The sequence below is a fragment of the Rattus norvegicus genome, chromosome 6, assembly GCF_021556685.1.
Source record: "Rattus norvegicus strain SHRSP/BbbUtx chromosome 6, alternate assembly SHRSP_T2T, whole genome shotgun sequence".
Classification (NCBI taxonomy): domain Eukaryota; kingdom Metazoa; phylum Chordata; class Mammalia; order Rodentia; family Muridae; genus Rattus; species Rattus norvegicus.
The window spans coordinates 84,731,253-84,752,653 of NC_141539.1; the positions used below are offsets into that span (position 1 = coordinate 84,731,253).

A 21,401-nucleotide genomic window follows, 5' to 3' on the forward strand; every position below is an offset into this window, starting at 1 on the left:
TAGCCTTGTTGGGGCACCAGTGGAAGGGAAGCCCTTAGTGCTGCCAAGGTTGGACCCCCAGTGCAGGGGAATGTCGGGGGTAGGGGAATGGATAGGGGGAAACATCCTTATGGGGGAGGGGAGGGGATGGTGGCTTATGGACAGGAAACTGGTAAGGAAATAATATTTGAAATGTAAATAAAGAAATATATCTATTAAAAAATAAAAATAAAAAAAATTATAAAATGAGTACATGAAGTTTCGAAAGAAAAGTGGTAGAGGGGCTAGGAAAATAACTAGACCATATTGAAGAGAGAATCAATTTCATTCAAATACATGCATTTATGGAATTATCAAAAATTAAAAAGTTTAAATAATATACATGCATTCAGACAGTGTGTAAGCAATAAAGTTTCTTTTTAACTTTTCAAATTCCTCTTAAACATACCCAGAGATGAATTTGCTTTTTGTACAATTTTAAATATAACATAATTAAAATCCTGTAATTCACTCTAGATTATAATAAAACTTTATCATTAACAATAAATAAAGTCACATAAGTTTGATACATTTCTATACTTGGAACTCATAAAACAATAGTAATTTTAAAGCCAAGAAATATTACAATATAATTTTATCTTGCACTTTTATTATCAGATTCTATTGTGTCTAAAATAGACATTTATTTGACTCTAGTGATACTAGATTATGCTATTGTGTTTATTTCTAAAGAAATAAGATAACCAAAAGGATCAAGGTGTTTTTTTTTTATTCCCTCCCGCCCCATTACTAGGATCAAGGTGATTCATTTTGGAATGAAAAGTCCAAATATTTTTATTTTTAGAAATGTATGATAGTATAAATAAGTAACCCCAAAATTCTAACAGGGAAATCTACCACTAATAAACACCTTCAGGGAAGTCAAGAAAAAACAGGAGTTGTATGATAAAAAACTTCAAGTATTGGAAGAAAGAAATTGAAGAAGGTATCAGAAGATGGAAAGATATTCCATGCTTATGGACTGGTACATATATGGATGGAGGAATACAGTAATAAAGGACATCCTACCAAGAGCAACAGATTCAATGATATTCTCATAAAATTCCACCACAATTCTTCACAACTTGAAAGCACAATTCTTAACCTCAAAACACAAATAACCAAAATAGCTCAATCAATCTTGAACAATAAAGGACCTCATGAAGGAATCACCACTCTCAATATTACGTGTCACTGCAGAGCTATTATAATAAAAATGCTAGGTATCAGCATGTTTATTTTTGCAATTGAAGTGAAGACCCAGGCTCAGATAAACAAGCAATGTCCAGACAGCTATGGACACCTAATTTTTTAAATAAATAAAATAGAAATGCATATCAGAACAAAGACAGGATCTTCAAAAAAAATGGTACTTGTCAAAAAGGATGTATACATATAGTAGAAAACAAATAGACACAAAGCTCAACTCCAAATAGATAAACATAAAACCATGTATACTGGACTTAATAGAAGAGAAGGCAGGAAGTAATCTTGAACTCATTGGCACAGAAAAAAGCTTCCTTAACATTGCTAGTTCAGTGACTAACAGCAACAATTAATCAATGGGACCTCATGAAAAGGAAAGGCTTCCTTCAACAAAGGACACTGACAATTGAAAAAAAAGGAAGCCTATAGAAAAGATTTTTTTTCTTTTTATTAACTTGAGTATTTCTTATTTACATTTAGAGTGTTATTCCCTTTCCCGGTTTCCGGGCCAACATCCCCCTAACCCTTCCAATGCCCCTTCCTTATGGGTGTTCCCCACCTCATCCTCCCCCGATTGCTGCCCTCCCCCCAACAATCACGTTCACTGGGGGTTCTGTCTTAGCAGGACCCAGGGCTTCCCCTTCCACTGGTGCTCTTACTAGGCTATTCAATGCTACCTATGAGGTCAGAGTCCAGGGTCAGTCCATGTATAGTCTTTAGGTAGTGGCTTAGTCCCTGGAAGCTCTGGTTGCTTGGCATTGTTGTTCATAAGGGGTCTCGAGCCTCTTCAAGCTCTTCCAGTTCTTTCTCTGATTCCTTCAACAGGGGTCCCGTTCTCAGTTCATTGATTTGCTGCTGGCATTTGCCTCTATATTTGCTTTACTCTGGCTGTGTCTCTCAGGAGAGATCTACATCTGGCTCCTGTCTGCCTGCACTTACTTGCTTCATCCATCTTGTCTAAATGGATGGCTGTATATATATGGGCCACATGTGGTGCAGGCTCTGAATGGGTGTTACTTCTGTGTCTGTTTTAATCTTTGCCTGTCTATTCCCTGCCAAGGGTATTCTTGTTCCCCTTTTAAAGAAGGAGTGAAGCATTCACATTTTGATCATCCGTCTTGAGTTTCATTTGTTCTAGGCATTTAGGGTAATTCAAGCATTTGGGCTAATAGCCACATATCAATGAGTGCATACCATGTGTGTTTTTCTGTGATTGGGTTAGCTCACTCAGGATGATATTTTCCAGTTCCAAACATTTGCCTATGAATTTCATAAAGGCATTGTTTTTGATAGCTGAGTAATATTCCATTGTGTAGATGTACCACATTTTCTGTATCCATTCCTCTGTAGAAGGGCATCTGGGTTCTTTCCAGGTTCTGGCTATTATAAATAAGGCTGCTATGAACATAGTAGAGCCTGTGTCTTTGTTATTTATGGGGCATCTTTTGGGTATATGCCCAAGAGATGTATAGCTGGATCCTCAGGCAGTTCAATGTCCAATTTTCTGAGGAACCTCCAGACTGATTTCCAGAATGGTTGTACCAGTCTGCAACCCCACCAACAATGGAGGAGTGTTCCTCTTTCTCCGCATCCTCGCCAGCATTTGCTGTCACCTGAGTTTTTGATCTTAGCCATTCTCACTGGTGTGAGGTGAAATCTCAGGGTTGTTTTGATTTGCATTTCCCTTATGACTAAAGATGTTGAACATTTCTTTAGGTGTTTCTCAGCCATTCGGCATTCCTCAGCTGTGAATTCTTTGCTTAGCTCTGAACCCCATTTTTTAATAGAGGTATTTATCTCCCTGCAGTCTAACTTCTTGAGTTCTTTGTATATTTTGGATATAAGGCCTCTATCTGTTGTAGGATTGATAAAGATCTTTTCCCAATCTGTTGGTTGCCGTTTTGTCCTAACCACAGTGCCTTTGCCTTACAGAAGCTTTGCAGTTTTATGAGATCCCATTTGTCGATTCTTGATCTTAGAGCATAAGCTATTGGTGTTTTCTTCAGGAAATTTTTTCCAGTGCCCATATGTTCGAGATGCTGCCCTAGTTTTTCTTCTATTAGTTTGAGTGTATCTGGTTTGATGTGGAGGTCCTTGATCCACTTGGACTTAAGCTTTGTACAGGGTGATAAGCATGGATCGATCTGCATTCTTCTACATGTTGCCCTCCAGTTGAACCAGCACCATTTGCTGAAAATGCTATCTTTATTCCATTTGATGGTTTTGGCTCCTTTGTCAAAAATCAAGTGCCCATAGGGGTGTGGGTTCATTTATGGGTCTTCAATTCTGTTCCAGTGCTGTATCTGTCTGTCTCTGTACCAATACCATGCAGTTTTTATCACTATTGGTCTGTAATACTGCTTGAGTTCAGGGATAGTGATTCCCCCTGAAGTCCTTTTATTGTTGAGGATAGTTTTAGCTATCCTGGGTTTTTTGTTCTTCCAGATGAATTTGCAAATGGTTCTGTCTTACTCCTTGAAGAAATGGATTGGTATTTTGATGGAGATTGCATTGAATCTGTAGATCGCTTTTTGTAAAATGGCCATTTTTACTATATTAATCCTGCCAATCCCTGAGCATGGGAGATCTTTCCATCTTCTGAGGTCTTCTTCAATTTCTTTCTTCAGAGTCTTGAAGTTCTTATTGTACAGATCTTTTACTTGCTTGGTTAAAGTTACACCGTGGTACTGTATATTATTTGTGTCTATTATGAAGGGTGTGGTTTCCCTAATTTCTTTCTCGGCTTGTTTCTCTTTTGTGTAGAGGAAGGCTACTGATTTATTTGAGTTAATGTTATACCCAGCCACTTTGCTGAAGTTGTTTATCAGCTTTAGTAGTTCTCTGGTGGGACTTTTAGGATCACATAAATATACTATCATATCATCTGCAAATAGTGATATTTTGAGTTCTTCTTTTCCTATCTGTATCCCCTTGATCTCCTTTTGTTTTCTGATTGCTGTGGCTAGAACCTCAAGACCTATATTGAATAAGTAGGGAGAGAGTGGGCAGGCTTGTCTAGTCCCTGATTTTAGTGGGATTGCTTCAAGTTTCTCTCCATTTAGTTTAATGTTAGCAACTGCTTTGTTGTATATGGCTTTTATTATGTTTAGATATGGGCCTTGAATTCCTATTCTTTCCAGGGCTTTTATCATGAAGGGGTGTTGAATTTTGTCAAATGCTTTCTCAGCATCTAATGAAATGATCATGTGATTATTGTTTTTTCAGTTTGTTTATATAATGGATCACATTGATGGTTTTCGTATATTAAACCATCCCTGCATGCCTGGGATGAAGCCTACTTGATCATGATGGATGATTGTTTTGATGTACTCTTGGATTCGATTTGCCAGAATTTTATTGAGTATTTTTGCTTAGATATCCATAAGGGAAATTGTTCTGAAGTTCTCTTTCTTTGTTGGGTCTTTGTGTGGTTTAGGTATAAGAGTAATTGTGGCTTCATAGAAGGAATTCGGTAGTGCTCCATCTGTTTCAATTTTGTGGAATAGTTTGGATAGTATTGGCATGAGGTCTTCTATAAAGGTCTGATAGAATTCTGCACTAAACCCGTCTGGACCTGGGCTCTTTTTGGTTGGGAGACCTTTAATGACTGCTTCTATTTCCTTAGGAGTTATGGGGTTGTTTAACTGGTTTATCTGTTCCTGATTTAACTTCGGTACCTGGTATCTGTGTAGGAAATTGTCCATTTCCTGCAGATTTTCAAGTTTTGTTGAATATAGGCTTTATAGTAATATCTGATGATTTTTTGAATTTCCTCTGATTCTGTAGTTATGTCTCCCTTTTCATTTCTGATTTTGTGAATTTGGAAACACTCTCTGTCCTCTCCTTAGTCTGGCTAAGGGTTTATCTATCTTGTTGATTTTCTCAAAGAACCAACTTTTGGTTCTGTTGATTCTTTCTATGGTCCTTTTTGATTCTACTTGGTTGATTTCAGCTCTGAGTTTATTTCCTGCCTTCTACTCCTCCTGGGTGTATTTGCTTCTTTTTGTTCTAGAGCTTTTAGGTGTGCTGTCAAGCTGCTGACATATGCTCTCTCCTGTTTCTTTCTGCAGGCACTCAGAGCTATGAGTTTTCCTCTTAGCACAGCTTTCATTGTGTCCCATAAGTTTGGGTATGTTGTACCTTCATTTTCATTAAATTCTAAGAAGTGTTTAATTTCTTTCTTTATTTCTTCCTTGACCAGGTTATCGTTGAGTAGAGCATTGTTCAACTTCCACGTATATGTGGGCATTCTTCCCGTATTGTTATTGAAGATCAGCTTTAGGCCGTGGTGGTCTGATAGCACGCATGGGATTATTTCTATCTTTCTGTACTGTTGAGGCCCGTTTTTTGACCAATTATATGGTCAATTTTGGAGAAAGTACCATGAGGAGCTGAGAAGAAGGTATATCCTTTTGTTTGGGATAGAATGTTCTATAAATATCTGTTAAGTCCATTTGGTTCATGACTTCTCTTAGTCTGTCTGTCTCTGTTTAATTTCTGTTTCCATGATCTGTCCATTGATGAGAGTGGGGTGTTGAAATCTCCCACTATTATTGTGTGAGGTGCAATGTGTGTTTTGAGCTTTAGTAAGGTTTCTTTTACGTATGTAGGTGCCTTTTTATTTGGGGCATAGATATTTAGGATTGAGAGTTCATCTTGGTGGATTTTTCCTTTGATAAATATGAAGTGTCCTTCCTTATCTTTTTTGATGACTTTTAGTTGAAAATTGATTTTATTTGATATTGGAATGGCTACTCCAGCTTGCTTCTTCCGACCATTTGCTTGGAATGTTGTTTTCCAGCCTTTCACTCTGAGGTAGTGTCTGTCTTTGTCTCTGAGGTGTGTTTCCTGTAGGCAGCAAAATGCAGGGTCCTCGTTGCTTATACGGTTTGTTAAACTATGTCTTTTTATTGGTGAGGTGAGGCCATTGATGTTGAGAGATATTAAGGAATAGTGATTATTGCTTCCTGTTATATTCATATTTAGATGTGAGATTATGTTTGTGTGCTTTTCTTCTCTTTGTTTTGTTGCCAAGACAATTAGTTTCTTGCTTCTTCTAGGGTGTAGCTTGCCTCCTTATGTTGGGCTTTACCATTTATTATCCTTTGTAGTGCTGGATTTGTAGAAAGATATTGTGTAAATTTGGTTTTGTCATGGAATATCTTGGTTTCTCCATCTATGTTAATTGAGAGTTTTGCAGGATACAGTAACCTGGGCTGGCATTTGTGTTCTTTGGGGTCTGTATGACATCTGTCCAGGATCTTCTGGCTTTCATAGTCTCTGGCGAAAAGTCTGGTGTGATTCTGATACGTCTGCCTTTATATGTTACTTGACCTTTTTCTCTTACTGCTTTTAATATTCTTCTTTATTTTGTGCATTTGGTGTCTTGACTATTATGTGACAGGAGGAGTTTCTTTTCTGGTCCAATCTATATGGAGTTCTGTATGCTTCTTGTATGCTTATGGGTATCTCTTTCTTTAGGTTAGGGAAGTTTTCTTCTATGAATTTGGGGTAGATATTTACTGGTCCTTTGAGCTGGGAGTCTTCACTCTCTTCTATACCTATTTCCTTAGGTTTGATCTTCTCATTGAGTCCTGGATTTCCTGTATGTTTTGGACCAGTAGCTTTTTCTGCTTTACATTATCTTTGACAGTTGAGTCAATTATTTCTATGGAATCTTCTGCTCCTGAGATTCTCTCATCTATCTCTTGTATTCTGTTGGTGAAGATTGTATCTAGGGCTCCTTGTCTCTTCTTTTCATTTTTTATATCCAGGGTTGTTTCCATGTGTTCTTTCTTGATTGCTTCTATTTCCATTTTTAATTCCTTCAACTATTTGATTGTGTTTTCCTGGAATTCTTTTAGGGATTTTTGCGATTCCTCTCTGTAGGCTTCTACTTGTTTATTTATGTTTTCCTGTGTTTCTCTATGGCAGTTCTTCATGTCTCTCTTGAAGTCCTCCAGCATCATGATCAAATATGATTTTGAAACTAGATCTTGCTTTTCTGGTGTGTTTGGATATTCCATGTTTGCTTTGGTGGGAGAATTGGGCTCCAATGATGCCATGTAGTCTTGATTTCTGTTGCTTGGGTTCCTGTGCTTGCCTCTCATCAGATTATCTCTAGTGTTACTTTGTTCTGCTATTTCTGACAGTGGCTAGACTGTCCTATAGGCCTGTGTGTCAGGAGTGCTGTAGACCTCTTTTCCTGTTTTCTTTCAGCCAGTTATGGGAACAGAGTGTTCTGCTTTCGGGTGTGTAGTTTTTCCTATCTACAGGTCTTCATCTGTTCCTTTGGGCCTATGTCTTGAGTTCACCAGGCAGGTCACTTGGAGCAGGAAGGTTTGTCTTACCTGCGGTTCTGAGGCTCAAGTTTGCTCGTGGGGTATTGCTTATGAGCTCTCCTCGGGGGCAGCAACCAGAAAGATCTGTACCGCCCTTTCTGGGAGCTTCTGTGCACCTGGGTTCCAGATGGCATTTGGTGTTTTCCTCTGGAATCAGTACTGAGGGCAGAGTGTAGTATCTTCTGCTTTTCCAGGCATGTCTGCCTCTCTGAAGATTTAGCTCTCCCTCCCATGGGATTTTGGTGCAGAGAAATGTTTATCTGGTCGGTCCCTTCAAGTTCCTGGGGTGTCTCATACACAGGGGACCTGTTGCTCCTGTGCCCTTATCTCCAGGAACCCAGAGGCCATATACAGTTTCCTCTTGGGCCAGGGATGTGGGCAGGGGTGGGCAGTGTTGGTGGTCTCTTCTGCTCTGCATTCTCAGGAGTGCCCACCTGTCCGGGCGGTGAGCTCTCTCTCCCACGGGGTTTGGGAGCAGTGACTAGAAAAGATTTTTATCAACTCGACATCTGATAGAGCATTTATATCTAAAGTATACAAAGAATTCAAAAACTGGATGTAAAATTATTTTAATAAAAATAGGAAAGAGACCTAAATATAATTCTCAATAGAGAAAATGCAAGTGGTTGAGAAACAATTAAAAAATGTTAAACTTCCTTAGTTTTCAGAAAATTCATTAACATTATTTGATTTTTTATCTTTTTCTGTTATAATGGCTAAGATCATTGACACAAATAACAGCTTATGATGGTGAAGATGTGGAGGAAAGTGATTATTCCTCCATTCCAAGTGGGAATGTCAACATGTACAGACACAATGAAAATTAATATTCTGCAGGAGAATAGAAATTGAACTACATAAAAATCCAGCTATACCACTACTAGGATTATACCCAAAGAACCTTCATACTATCACTAGAATACATGCTCAAAAATGTCCATAGTTGCTATACTCATAATAAATAGGAATAACAAACAACCTAGATGTCCTTCATAAGATGAGTAGATGAAGAATATTTGGAACATTTCCAAAGTAGAATAATATTCACCTCCTTTAAAAAATTGACCTCAGAAGACATTTTCAGTTTCTGCCTGTACCTAGTGCTGAACCACTCCCACAACTCTTTGTACCCAAATGCTGTAGGGGAGAAAGATGGACTCTCCTGAAAGCTCAGTGGAGACTACCACATGGGCTCACATTTGTGGACAAAGAGGAACATGCCTAATACCGTGTGGAACTTATGAGCAGTCTGGGGCAATCCCTTCCCAGTTTCTGCCTGAGCCCAGAGCTCTGCCACACCTAAGAGTAGAGGTAAGACTAACTCTTCTGCTCCAAATGACCTGCCTAGAAGCTTCCGGACACACAAACCCAAGAGCAGCTCTCTGTTCCCAGATCCATTAGAGAGAAAAGAAAGTTCTACAAGAGTGCTGACACACAGGCTCACACAGAGGTCAAGCCACTGTCAGAGATAGCAAGACAAGCTACGAGAAACAACCTGATGGCAAGAGGCAAGTGCACTAACCTAAGCAACAGAAACCAAGACTACTTAGCATCCATCATCAGAGCTCAGTTCTCCCATCAAAGCAAATACTAGATATGAAAATACACCAGAAAAGCAAGATTTGGATTTAAATTTGCATCTCATAATGATGGTAGAAGATTTTAAAAAGGACATAAATAACTCCCATAAAGAAATACAGGGCAACACAGGTAAAAAAGTAGAAGCTCTTAAAGAGGAAAGACAAAAATCCCTTAAAGAATGACAGGAATACACATCCAAACAGGTGAAGGAATTGAACAAAACCATCCAGGATTTACAGACGGAAATAGAAACAATACAGAAATCACAAAGAGAGACAACCTCTGGGGATGGAAAACCTAGGAAAGAGATAAAAGGTTATAGACATAAATATCACCAACAGAATAGAAGAGATAGAAAAGAAAAATTCATGGGCAGTAGATACCATAGAAAACATTAACATACCCATCAAAAAATGTAAAATGTAAAAACCTCATAACACAAAACATCCAGGAAATCCAGGACACAGTGAGAAGATCAAACCTAAGGATAATAGGTATAGAAGACAGCAAAGACTCCCAACTTAAAGGGACAGTAAATATCTTCAACAAAATCATAGAAGAAAACTTCCTTAACTTAAAGAAAGAGGAGCCCATATACCTGTAAGAAGCCTAGAGAACTCCAGATAGATTGGACCAGAAAAGAAATTCTTCCCATCACATAATAGTCAAAAATTCAAATACACAAAACAAAGAAAGATTATTAAAAGCAGTAAGGGAAAAAAAGGTAAAGTAAAATATAAAGGCAAACCTATAAGTAGTACACCAGATCTCTCATCAGAGACTATGAAAGCCAGAAGATCCTGTGCAGATGTCATACAGACCCTAAGAGAACACAAATGCCATCCCAGGCTATTATATCCAACAGATCTCTCAATTATCATAGCTGGAGAAACCAAGATATTCCATGACAAAACCAAATTTACATAATATCTTTTCATAAATCCAGCCCCACAAAGGATAATAGATAGAAAACTTCACCCCAAAGAGGGAAACTAGGGCTGGAGAGATGGCTCAGTGGTTAAGAGCACAGACTGCTCTTCCGGAGGTCCTGAGTTCAAATCCCAGCAACCACATGGTGGCTCACAACCATCTGTAATGAGATCTGATGCCCTCTTCTGGTGTGTCTGAAGACAATGAGAGTGTACTTATATATAATAAATAAATAAATAAATCTTTAAAAAAAAAAGAGGGAAACTATACCCTAGAAAGAGCAAGAAAATAATCTCCATGCAGCAAAACCAAAAGAAGAGAGCCACACAAACATAATTCCACCTTTAACAACAAAAATAAGAGGAAACAACAATCCCTAATCCTTAATATCTCTTAGCATCAATAACTCGATTCCCCAATAAGAAGAGAAAAACTAACGGACTGTGTATATATATATATATATATATATAAAAGACCCAGCATTTTGGTGCATACAGGAAACGTACCTCAGTGACAAAGAAAGACACTACCTCAGAGTAAAGAGCTGGAAAACAGTTTTCCAAGCAAATTTTTCTAAGAAACAAGCTAGTGTAGCCATTGTAATATTGAATAAATTGACTTTCAACCAAAGGTAATCAAAAAAGATAAGGAAGGACACTTCATATTTATCAAAGGAAAAATCCACCAAGATAAACTCTCAATCCTGAATAACTTTGTTCCAAATGCAAGGGCACCTACATTCATAAAAGAAACCTTACTAAAACTCAAAGCACACATTACACCTCACACAGTAAAAGTGGGAGTTTTTAACACCCCACTCTCATTTATGGACAGATCATGGAAAGCAAGCTAAATAGAGACATATAAAAACTAACCAAATTTATGAACCAAATGGATTTAATCAATATTTATAGTCCATTTCATCCTAAAATAAAAGAATATACCTTCATCTTAGCACCTCATGGTACCTTCTTCAAAATTGATCATATAATCAGTCATAAAACAGGCCATGAATGATACAATAAGACTGAAATAATCCATGCATCCTGTCAGATAACCATGGACTAAAGCTGGTCTTAAGTAACAACAAAAATGACAGAAATCCCACATATACGTGGAAGTTGAACAACAATCTACTCAATGATAACTTGGTCAAGGAAGAATTAAAGAAAGAAATTAAAGACTTTTTAAATTTAATGAAAATGAAGGCACGACATACACAAACTCATGAGACACAATGAGAGCAATGCTAATAGGAAAACTCATAACTCTGAGTGCCTTCAAAAGGGAAATGGAGAGAGCATATATTAGCAGCCTGACAGAACAGTTAACACTCTAGAACAATAAGAAGCAAATACACCCAAGAAGAGTAGACTGCAAGAAATAATCAAACTCAGGGCTGAAATCAACCAAGTAGATCAAAAAGAACTATACAAAGAATCAACAAAACCAGGAGCTGGTTCTTTGAGAAAATCTACAAGATAGATAAATCCTTAGCCAAACTAATCAGAGAGCACAGAGAGTCTATTCAAATTAACAAAATCAGAAATGAAAAGGGAGATATAAAAACAGAATTTGAGGAAATTCAAACAATGATCAGAGCCTACTACAAAAGTCTATATTCAACAAAACTGGAAAATCTGGATGAAATAGGCAATTTTTTAGAAAGATAGCCTGTACCAAAGTTGAATCAGTATCAGATAATCCATTTAAACAATCCCATAACTCCTAAAGAAATAGAAGCAGTTATTAAAAGTTTCTCAACTAAAAATAGCCCAGGACCAGATGGGTTTTGTCCAGAATTCTATCAGACATTCGTAAAAGATGTCATACCTACACTGTCCAAACTAGTCTACAAAGTAGAAAGAGAAGGAACACTACAATTCCTTCTAGGAAGCCACAATTACACGAACAGCTAAACCCTACAAAGAAAGAGCATTTCAGACCAATTTCACTCATGAATATTGATGCAAAAATGTATAATAATTTTTTGTAACTTAATTGAAAAGATATCAAAATGATCATTCACCATGATCAAGTAGCTTCATCCTAGGGATGCAAGGATGGTTTGATATACAAAAATCCAACAATATAATCCACTATATAAACAAACTAAAGGAAAAAATACCACATGATAATTTCATTAGATTCTAAGAAAGCATTTGACAAAATTCAACACACCTTCATGATAAAAGTCTTGGAAACAACAGGAATTCAAGGACCATACCAAAAGCAATATATAGCAAACAAGTAGCCAACATAATACTACATGTAGAGAAATGTGGAGCAATCACACTAAAATCGGGGACTAGACATTGGCTGCCCAATCTCTCTAAATATTCAATATAGTAATTGAAATCTTAGGCAGAACAATTAGATAACAAAACCAGGTCAAAGGGATACAAATTGGAAAGGAAAAGTCAAAATATCACTATTTGCAGATGATATGATAGTATACTTAAATGACCCCAAATTGATATCAGAGAACTCCTAAAACTGATAAATAATTTCATCAAAATACCTGGATATAAATGTAACTCAAACAAATCAGTAACCTTCCTCTACCCAAAAGATAAACAGGCTGAGAAAAAATTAGAAAAATGACACCCTTCACAATAGTCACAAATAATATATAATATCTTGTTGTCACTTTAACCAAGCAATTGAAAGAACTGTATGACAAAAACTTCAAGTCTCTGAAGAAAGAAATCGAAGATCTCAGAAGATGGAAAGATCTTGCATGGAATGACATGAGCCAAAATACCCAAAAACAGGGAGATAGGACCTGTAGAGATGATCTCCAGGAGATAGGCACAGCCTCCATTTAGGGATGGGGCCACATACCTATATCGAAAATTTTAACCCAGAATATTTCCTATATAAAGTTAATGCAGGGACAAAAAATAGAGCAGAGACTGAAGGAAAGAGCATCCAGAGACTGGCCCACCCTGTCACTACCCTGTCCATGCCCTGACACTGTTGTAGATACCATGAAGCACTTGTTGACAGGAGCCTCGTATAGCTGTCCCCTAAGAGGTTCTGCCAACACCTGACTAAGACAGATGCAGATACTTATGACCAATCATTGGACTGAGCCTGGGTTCCAATGGAAGAGTTAGGGGAAGAACTGAAGGATCTGAAGGGGATTGCAACTCCATAGAAAGAATAACAATATCAGGTAACCTGACCACCCGAGGCTCCCAGGAACTAAACCATCTACCAAATAATACACATAGAGTGACCAATGGCTCCAGCTACATGTATATCTCAGGATTGTCTTATTTGGCATTAATGGGAGGGGAGACCTTTTGTCCTGTGGAGGCTTAATATCCCAGCATAAGGGGATGCTAGAAAGGTAAGCAGGGATGGGTGGGGGAGCACCTTCATAGAGGAAAAGGGGAGGGGGATGTGAGGGAGTGAATGCAGATGGAAATCTGGGAATGAGGACAATATTTGAAATGTTGGCGAAGAAAAAATGATATAGGCTAAGAAAGAAATTAGGGAAAAAACACCCTTCACAGTAGTCATAACTAATGTAAAATATATTGGTGTATCTCTAACCAAGCAAGTGAAAGGTCTGTATGACAAGAACTTCAAGTCTCTGCATAAAAAAAAAATGAAGAAAACCTCAGAAAATGGAAAGATCTCCTGTGCTCATGGTTTGGCAGGATTAACATAGTAATGCAATCCCTATCAATATCCCTACTCAATTTTCACAGAGATAGAAAGAGCAATTCTCAAATTCATCTGGAATAACATAAAAACCTAGAATAATTGATTCAAAAAATGTGGTACATTTACACAATGGAGTACTATTCAGCTATCAAAAACAATGACTTAATGAATTTCATAGGCAAATGGAATGAAATAGAAAATATCATCCTGAGTGAGGTAACTCAATCACAGATAAACACACTTGGTATGCACTCATTGATAAATTGATATTAGCCAAAAAGCTGGAATTACCCAAGATGCAATCCACAGACCATATGAAGCTCAAGAAGGATGACCAAAATTCAGATGCTTCCACTCCTTAAAAGGAAAAAAAAATCCATAGACGGGGATATGGAAGCAAATTTAGAGCAGTGATGGAAGGAACAGCCATTCAGAGCCTGCCCCACATGTGGTCCATATATATACAGCCACCAAAACTAGATAAGATTGTTGAAGCTAAAAAATGCATGCTGAAAGGGACTGGATAGAGATCTTCCCTGAGAGACACATCCAGAGTATGTCCAATACAGAGGTCAATGCTAGCAGCAAACCACTGAACTGAGAACAGGAGCCCCCTTTGGGGAATTAGAGGAAGGATTGAAAGAGTTGAAGGAGCTTGAAACCCCATAAGAACAACAATGCCAACAATCAGAGCTTCCAGGGACTAAACCACTACTAAAGGACTATACATGGACTGACCCAGGGCTCCAACTGCCTATGTAGCAGAGAATAGCCTTGTTGGGGCACCAATGGGAGGGGAAGTCCTTGGTCCTGCTAAGGCTGGACCCCCAGTGCAGGGAAATATAGAGGTCGGGGGAAGTAAGGGGGATATATGGGGACAATACCTATATGGGGGAGGGGAAAGAGATGGGGGCTTATGGACAGGAAACCTGGAAGGGGATTAACATTTCAAATGTAAGTAAAGAAATACAGCTAATAAAAAAACACAGGATAAGAGAACTTCTGGGGGAACACTCATCCCTGACCATAAGCTGTTCTCTAGAGCAATAGTGATAATAACTGCATGTTATTGGTACAGAGACAGACAAATGATCTATGGAATAGAGTTGAAGACCCAGAATTCAACTCAAAAACCTATGTTCATTTGATCTTTGACAAAGAGTACAAAACCATCTAGTGGAATAAAAGAGAGCATATTCAACAAATGGTTCTGGTTTACATGGAGGTCAGCATGTAGAAGAATGCAAATTCATCTATTCTTATATTCTTGTACAAAGCTCAAGTCCAAATGGATCAAGGATCTCCACATAAAACCAGCAATTAGGTTTTATTTATAAATTACATAAAATGTTCATATATTGAAGTTGCTTAAAACAAAAGTAATACATAAATTGGCTAATACATTTGCAGATATGTTGTGTATAAAAAAAGAAATTTAACTCTAAAAGTAATTAGAGGCAGTGTCATAGCATGTAGAGAGTGGGACATGGAACTAGATAGGGAGGAAAAGGTTAAAATTTCTAAAAGAGAAACATATCACAAGAAGAAGTATATGCTTTAGACTGAGACGTCATGATAATGTAAAGATGGTCCATGTGATTTTGACAGGCTTGAACTTCAGAAATAAGTGATGCACTCTTTTACAGAAAAAATAGATATTAGCTCTATAATCATAGACAATAAACTTCTCAGTAAAATATATGTTAAACTTGGTTTGAGCTTCAAAATGTGTTTCTTTCTTTTAGATGTTTGTAAATGTTACCATGTCAGGTTACTTATTTTTGATATTTAACTTTCCTCTTTAATAATTGATCATCTGTAAAGTAGTACATTCAAATCAAGGCTTCCACCGACACAATAAGAGAAAGAAGAATCTAACTTTCCAATGTTTAGAGAATGATATTTGTAGTTTTTTTAATGACATAATTCTTGTTTTCATTCTTGAGGTAATATGAATTATCTCAGCTAATATTTTCTGCAGAGTATATTCAACAACAAAAGTCTGCTAAAATGTGCCAGAGTATCATTCATGTTGTTTTCCTTTGGTGAGAATTTTTGTATCTTGTTTTCTGCACATGGCTCAAGACTGTTTCAGAAAATTAAAAGTGGTATAATTTTCCTATTGTTAATTAATAGAATCAGGTAAGTATAAAACGTAGCAAAGTTATTTTTTCTCACTCACATAATAATGTCTATAAATCAAGCCTATGAGATTTCAAGTGTTTAACCCACTAAGTACCACTGACACCTGACTTGGTGACTTGGATCCTGAAATCACTGGTGAAAGGAAAGGAATCACTCTCCAAAGTTGGCCTCTGACTGCCACACATGTCATGTGAAGGCTTACACTCATATATATTATATTCCCTTATAATAATTAATTAAGAAATCTGAGAAGGAGAATCAGTTTCTTCTAGGGGAAAAGTCTTATATTGGTTGTCTAAACCCAACCATTTGTCAGTCTTGAAATCATTTACATATAAGCACTGTTAAATTGCCTGAGTATGCTGCACGTACACACACATACACACACACACACACACATATGTACATACACATACAAGAATATGTGCACATACATATACACAAATGTGTGTGACAATAACAAGACAAAAAGAGGTCACAGATTTGACATGGGAAGGAGAGACTACGGAGTAGTTCGAGGTATGACAGAAGTGAAAGTTATGCAAATGTAGTACACATTTAGATATAGCATTCTCAAAACAAAATTAAATTAATGTTAAAGTCTGCAAGTGCATGCATTTTAAGTACAAATAATATAAAACGTGACAGTATGCAGAAGAGATAAATATATGAGCTTAAGAAATTTCAGAAAAATGTCACTGTTTAGGCCTGAGGGTGCATTTTAAATTTAAAGTTGTAAATATAAACTTGTTACACAAATTTCTAATAGCATGGATATGGTAAATCAAGAGTGAGCAAAGTAGACAAGAACCATAATATGTATTTCAATAGACAGCATCCCAACTATCTAGCCATTTAGATGGAAAAGTCAGTCAAACATCACATAAACAGAAGTATAAAACGACACTATTTATGAGATTACCATAACATAAAAGATAGTTGGAAAAATGCTTTTGTCATCCCCTTCCTCTATTTATTTACAATTCCTTGCTTACATAGGAAGCTGAAAAAGAGAACAACAATATTTCATTATTCAACAGAAAAGACACATAATATTTTCTACTAAAAACTCTTCCCTTAACATTAAATTAATTAAAAATAGATAATTGATAGTATCCTGAAAAACATGTCAATGGGTATATAAACATTGGGCATTTTCTTAGGGGACACAGTTTCAATTCCCAGTACCTATATGGGCTTTAACCTCTGTAGGTCCAGTTGTAGGGACTCCTATGAGCTTTTCCTGCCTCCTCTGGGCACAATGCAGAGGAGATACACAGATATACATGTAAACAATACACATACATGTACATATATATATTAATAAAAAATTAAACCTGTTTAAAAGGAACATATAGGTATAGTTTTCCTTTACATTTAGAAGTTTAAGGTGAAGTATTTTTAAAGATTTATAGAACATTAAATTTATTACCATATTGATTATAAACAAAAGCAGGCTAGACTGCTAATTTTTTTCTAAGTAATTATGTTTGAAATCAATTTATCACCATAATTAGAGATGTATTTTCTCATCTATAATTTAATATGTGAACAAAATATTTCAAATATAAAGAGAAACATAATTAGATAGAATATCTAGTAACATGGAAAGTGTATGATTGGCCATTAAGTACATGAGGAAAGTCCTCTAGTATACTTAATAAAATAATTAGTCAACAAAATATGCAGAAAAAGAAACATGGGTGTATAGGAAAATGAAAGATTAAAAATATTAAAAGTTATTATAATATTTATTTGTGTATAATTGTCTTTTTACTGTATAAAAAAGTACATAAAAAATCCATGAAATAACTCTGAACCTCTGTAACATCTGAATCGAGTCTTCCCTACTTCAGTCCTTGTGTGTTTATGGGTGGGAAAAAGAGCAAGAAGAAAATAACTGGAAAATAGGTATGCAGAAAATTTCACAGCTGAATGTCAGAGTAAAATAGAAATGAAAAATAATATCAATAGTAAAATATTAATTTAGAATGCATCTCAGATAAAAGGTAAAATATGAAGCTAAAACTTCTCAAATATATATATATATATATATATATATATATAGGAAAATACTCATAGATGTGTATGTTTGGTGAAGTATCAGATAAAATAACTATTTGATTCTAATGAAGTTTTGCTAAAAATTTTTAATAATATTTTAGCTCTGAAAAGGACTAAGAGAATAAAAGTCATATCATAAACTGAAAAAATATTAGTAAAATATTAGAGAAAAAGTATTGGGAATATACAGAAAAATAGATGTCTAAATTCTCATAGCTCAAATCAAAATAGGAGATCTGAATATATATATATATATATACACACATATATATGTATATGTATATATGCACACAGAGAGCAATTAAGCACATGACTACTGTTTAGATGATGATTGTCATCAGAGAGACACAAATTTAAACAAGACACTACCACATATACTTTAGAATATCTAAATAACTTTAATTAAAAATACTGTTTACCTGTACATTTGTAAAGTCAAGGAAACTCTTATTACTTTCTAGTAAGAATCAGAAAGCTGACATTACTTAAGAGTATCACTTAACAATCCATCAGAAAGTAAATCATATATATTCCATGTGGAACAAAAAAATGTATACTTAGTTTCTTCTCAACTGATTTGAAAACTTGCCTGTAAGTGTATTTATCACTTTTGTTTTAATTGTCAAAATCATAAATAACCAAGGTTCTCCTTGAGAAGTGAATCAAGATAAAGAATTAAAGAATAATAAAGAATAATAATAAGATAAATATTAAAGAATAATATTTTTGATACTTTTACAAAGTAATCCCATGACCATGCATAAATAAGATTTAAAGGATTTTCCCCAAATTAATTAGTTTCCTATAAATCATACATTGTTAAAAATGTTGCATACTGCAATAGTCTATATAATATCGTGGAAAGGGAACTATAAAGACTAAAGACAGAACATTGTTGAAAGGCATTTAGTTGGTAAAGAACATTAGTTTCACTGTATGGTGAAAAGATTTCATAAATCTATAATGCTAGACACAAACCACTTTTGTCAAAATCCATTTAATTATATAGCAAAAATAATGAGTCAGTTATTTAAATGAAACACAGGCTGAATTATCTATCATAAGGTAATCATTGTTTTACTATATTACATACTCATACTATTACCTGTTTTACAAGGATTTGGATAAAAGTTCCTTTTCTTTCTTTTTTTTTTTCTTTTCTATTTTTCAGAGCTGGGGACTGAACCCAGGGCCTTGCGCTTGCTAGGTAAGCGCTCTACCACTGAGCTAAATCCCCAACCCCAAAAGTTCCTTTTCTTAACAAGTTCAGAATTAAGTGGAAACTAAGAACAAAAGAAAATTTAAAAGCCAACGAACTCTTGGTAGAGTTGTACTCTATGGAAGCTAACATATCCAAGATCAAGGTGCTATTATAAATATCTTGGTCAGATATAGGAAGAAATGCAGAAGATGCAGTATAGGAACAAATACACAGACTCACAGCTGTACCATGTGCAGAGATTCAGAGACTTTGGAAGATACAGGCCTAAGTGGAATGTCATCATCAAATCCCTCCAATCAGAGATCAGGGGACACTTCAGAAGAGGCAGAAGGCCTCCACATAAAACCAGACACGTTGAAACTAATAAAAGAGAAAGTGGGAAAGAGCCTTGAACACATAGGCAGACAGGAAAATTTCCTGAACAGAATACTAATGGCTTATGCGCTAAGAGCAAGAATTTACAAATGGGACCTCATAAAATTACAAAGCTTCTGTATGGCAAAGGACACTGACAATAGGACAATATTGTAACCAAAAGATTGGGAAAAGATCTGTACCAATCTTGCATCCTGTAGAGGACTGATATCTAATATAAAGAAAAAACTCAAGAAGTTAGATTCCATAGAATCAAATAACCCTATTAAATATGGGGTACAGAACAAAACAAAAGATTCTCAAATGAGGAATAATAAATGGCTGAGAAGCACCCAAAGAAAAGCTCAACATCTTTAGTCATCAGGGAACTGCAAATCAAAACAGCCCTGAGATTCCACCTCACACCAGTAAGAATGGCCAAGATAAAAAACTCAGATGACAGCAGATGCTGGCAAGGATGTGGAGAAAGAGGAACTCTCCTCCATTGTTGGTGGGATTGCAAGTTGGTACAACTGCTTTGGAAATCAGTCTGTTAATTTCTCAGAAAATTAGATATATTACTATTTGAAGACCAAGCTATACCACTCTTGGGCATATACCCAAAAGATGCTCCATCATATAATAAGGAAATATGCTACACTATGTTCATAGCAAATTTATTCATAATAGCCAGAAGTTGGAAAGAACCCAGATGTCCTTCGATGGAGAAATGGCTACAGATAATGTGGTACATTTACACAATGAGTACTACACACCTATTAAAAACAATGACTTCATGAAATTTTTAGACAAATGGATGGAACTATAAAATATCCCAATTGAGATGACCTAGTCACAAAGGACCATACACATATGATATGTACTTAAAGATAAATGGATTTTAGCCCAAAAGCTTGGAATACCCCAAATACAATTCACAGACCACATGAAGCTCAAGAAGAAGGAAGACAAAGATGTGGATCTTTAGATCTTCTTAGAAGGAGGAACAAAATATTCTTTGAAGGAAATACAGGTAAAAAGGGGTAGAGCAGGGACTGAAGGAAAGGTCATCCAGAGACTGTCCCACCTAGGGATCTATCCCATATACAGCCACCAAACCCAGTCACTATTGCTGATGCGAAGAAGTGCTTGCTGACAGGAACTTGATATAACTGGCTCCTGAGAGCCAGACCCTGAAATATACAGAGGTGGATGTTCACAAGCAACCATTGGAATGAGACCAGGGTCTGTACTGGAGGATTTAGAGAAAGAACAAAAGGAGCTGAAGGAGTTGGCAACCCTAAAGGATAAACAACAGCATCAACCAAACAGACACCTCAGAGCTCCCAGGGTCTAAATCACCAACAAAAGAGTACATATGGAGCAACCTATGGCTCCAGCCACATATGTAGCAGAGGATGGACTTGTTGGGCATCAATGGGAGAAGAAGCCCTGTTCCTGTGTATGCTTGATGCTCCAGTGTAGGGGAATATGAGGGAGGGATGACTGAGGGGAGTGGGTAGATGGGGGGCCCCCTTATAGAAGCAGTGGGATGGGATGGGGTTTTCCAGAGAGGAAACCTGGAAAATGGATAACATTTGAAATGTAAATAATGAAAATATCCAATAAAAGAAAAGAAAAGAAAAGGCAGCAGAAAGCATGTAAGAGGAGACAGAATGAAAGTCACCAAGGAAATAAGGCCTTCTAGACAGTCTGGGACTGACTGATGCACATATGAGCCCATGGAGACCCAGCAGCAAGCATGGGCACTGACAGATCCGTGCAAGGTAAGGTCCCAGTGCTGTGAGAGGAAGTGAACACAAGGTCCAGTTCCCGGCATAGAAGCTGTCTCCTACTAATACCAG

At 36.5% G+C, this 21,401-nt stretch overlaps 1 pseudogene; it reads right to left on the reverse strand.

Annotated features, from left to right (window-relative positions):
- LOC148005267 (peptidyl-prolyl cis-trans isomerase A-like) overlaps positions 1 to 21,401 on the reverse strand; it is a 151,079-nt pseudogene that overhangs the window by 21,718 nt on the left and 107,960 nt on the right.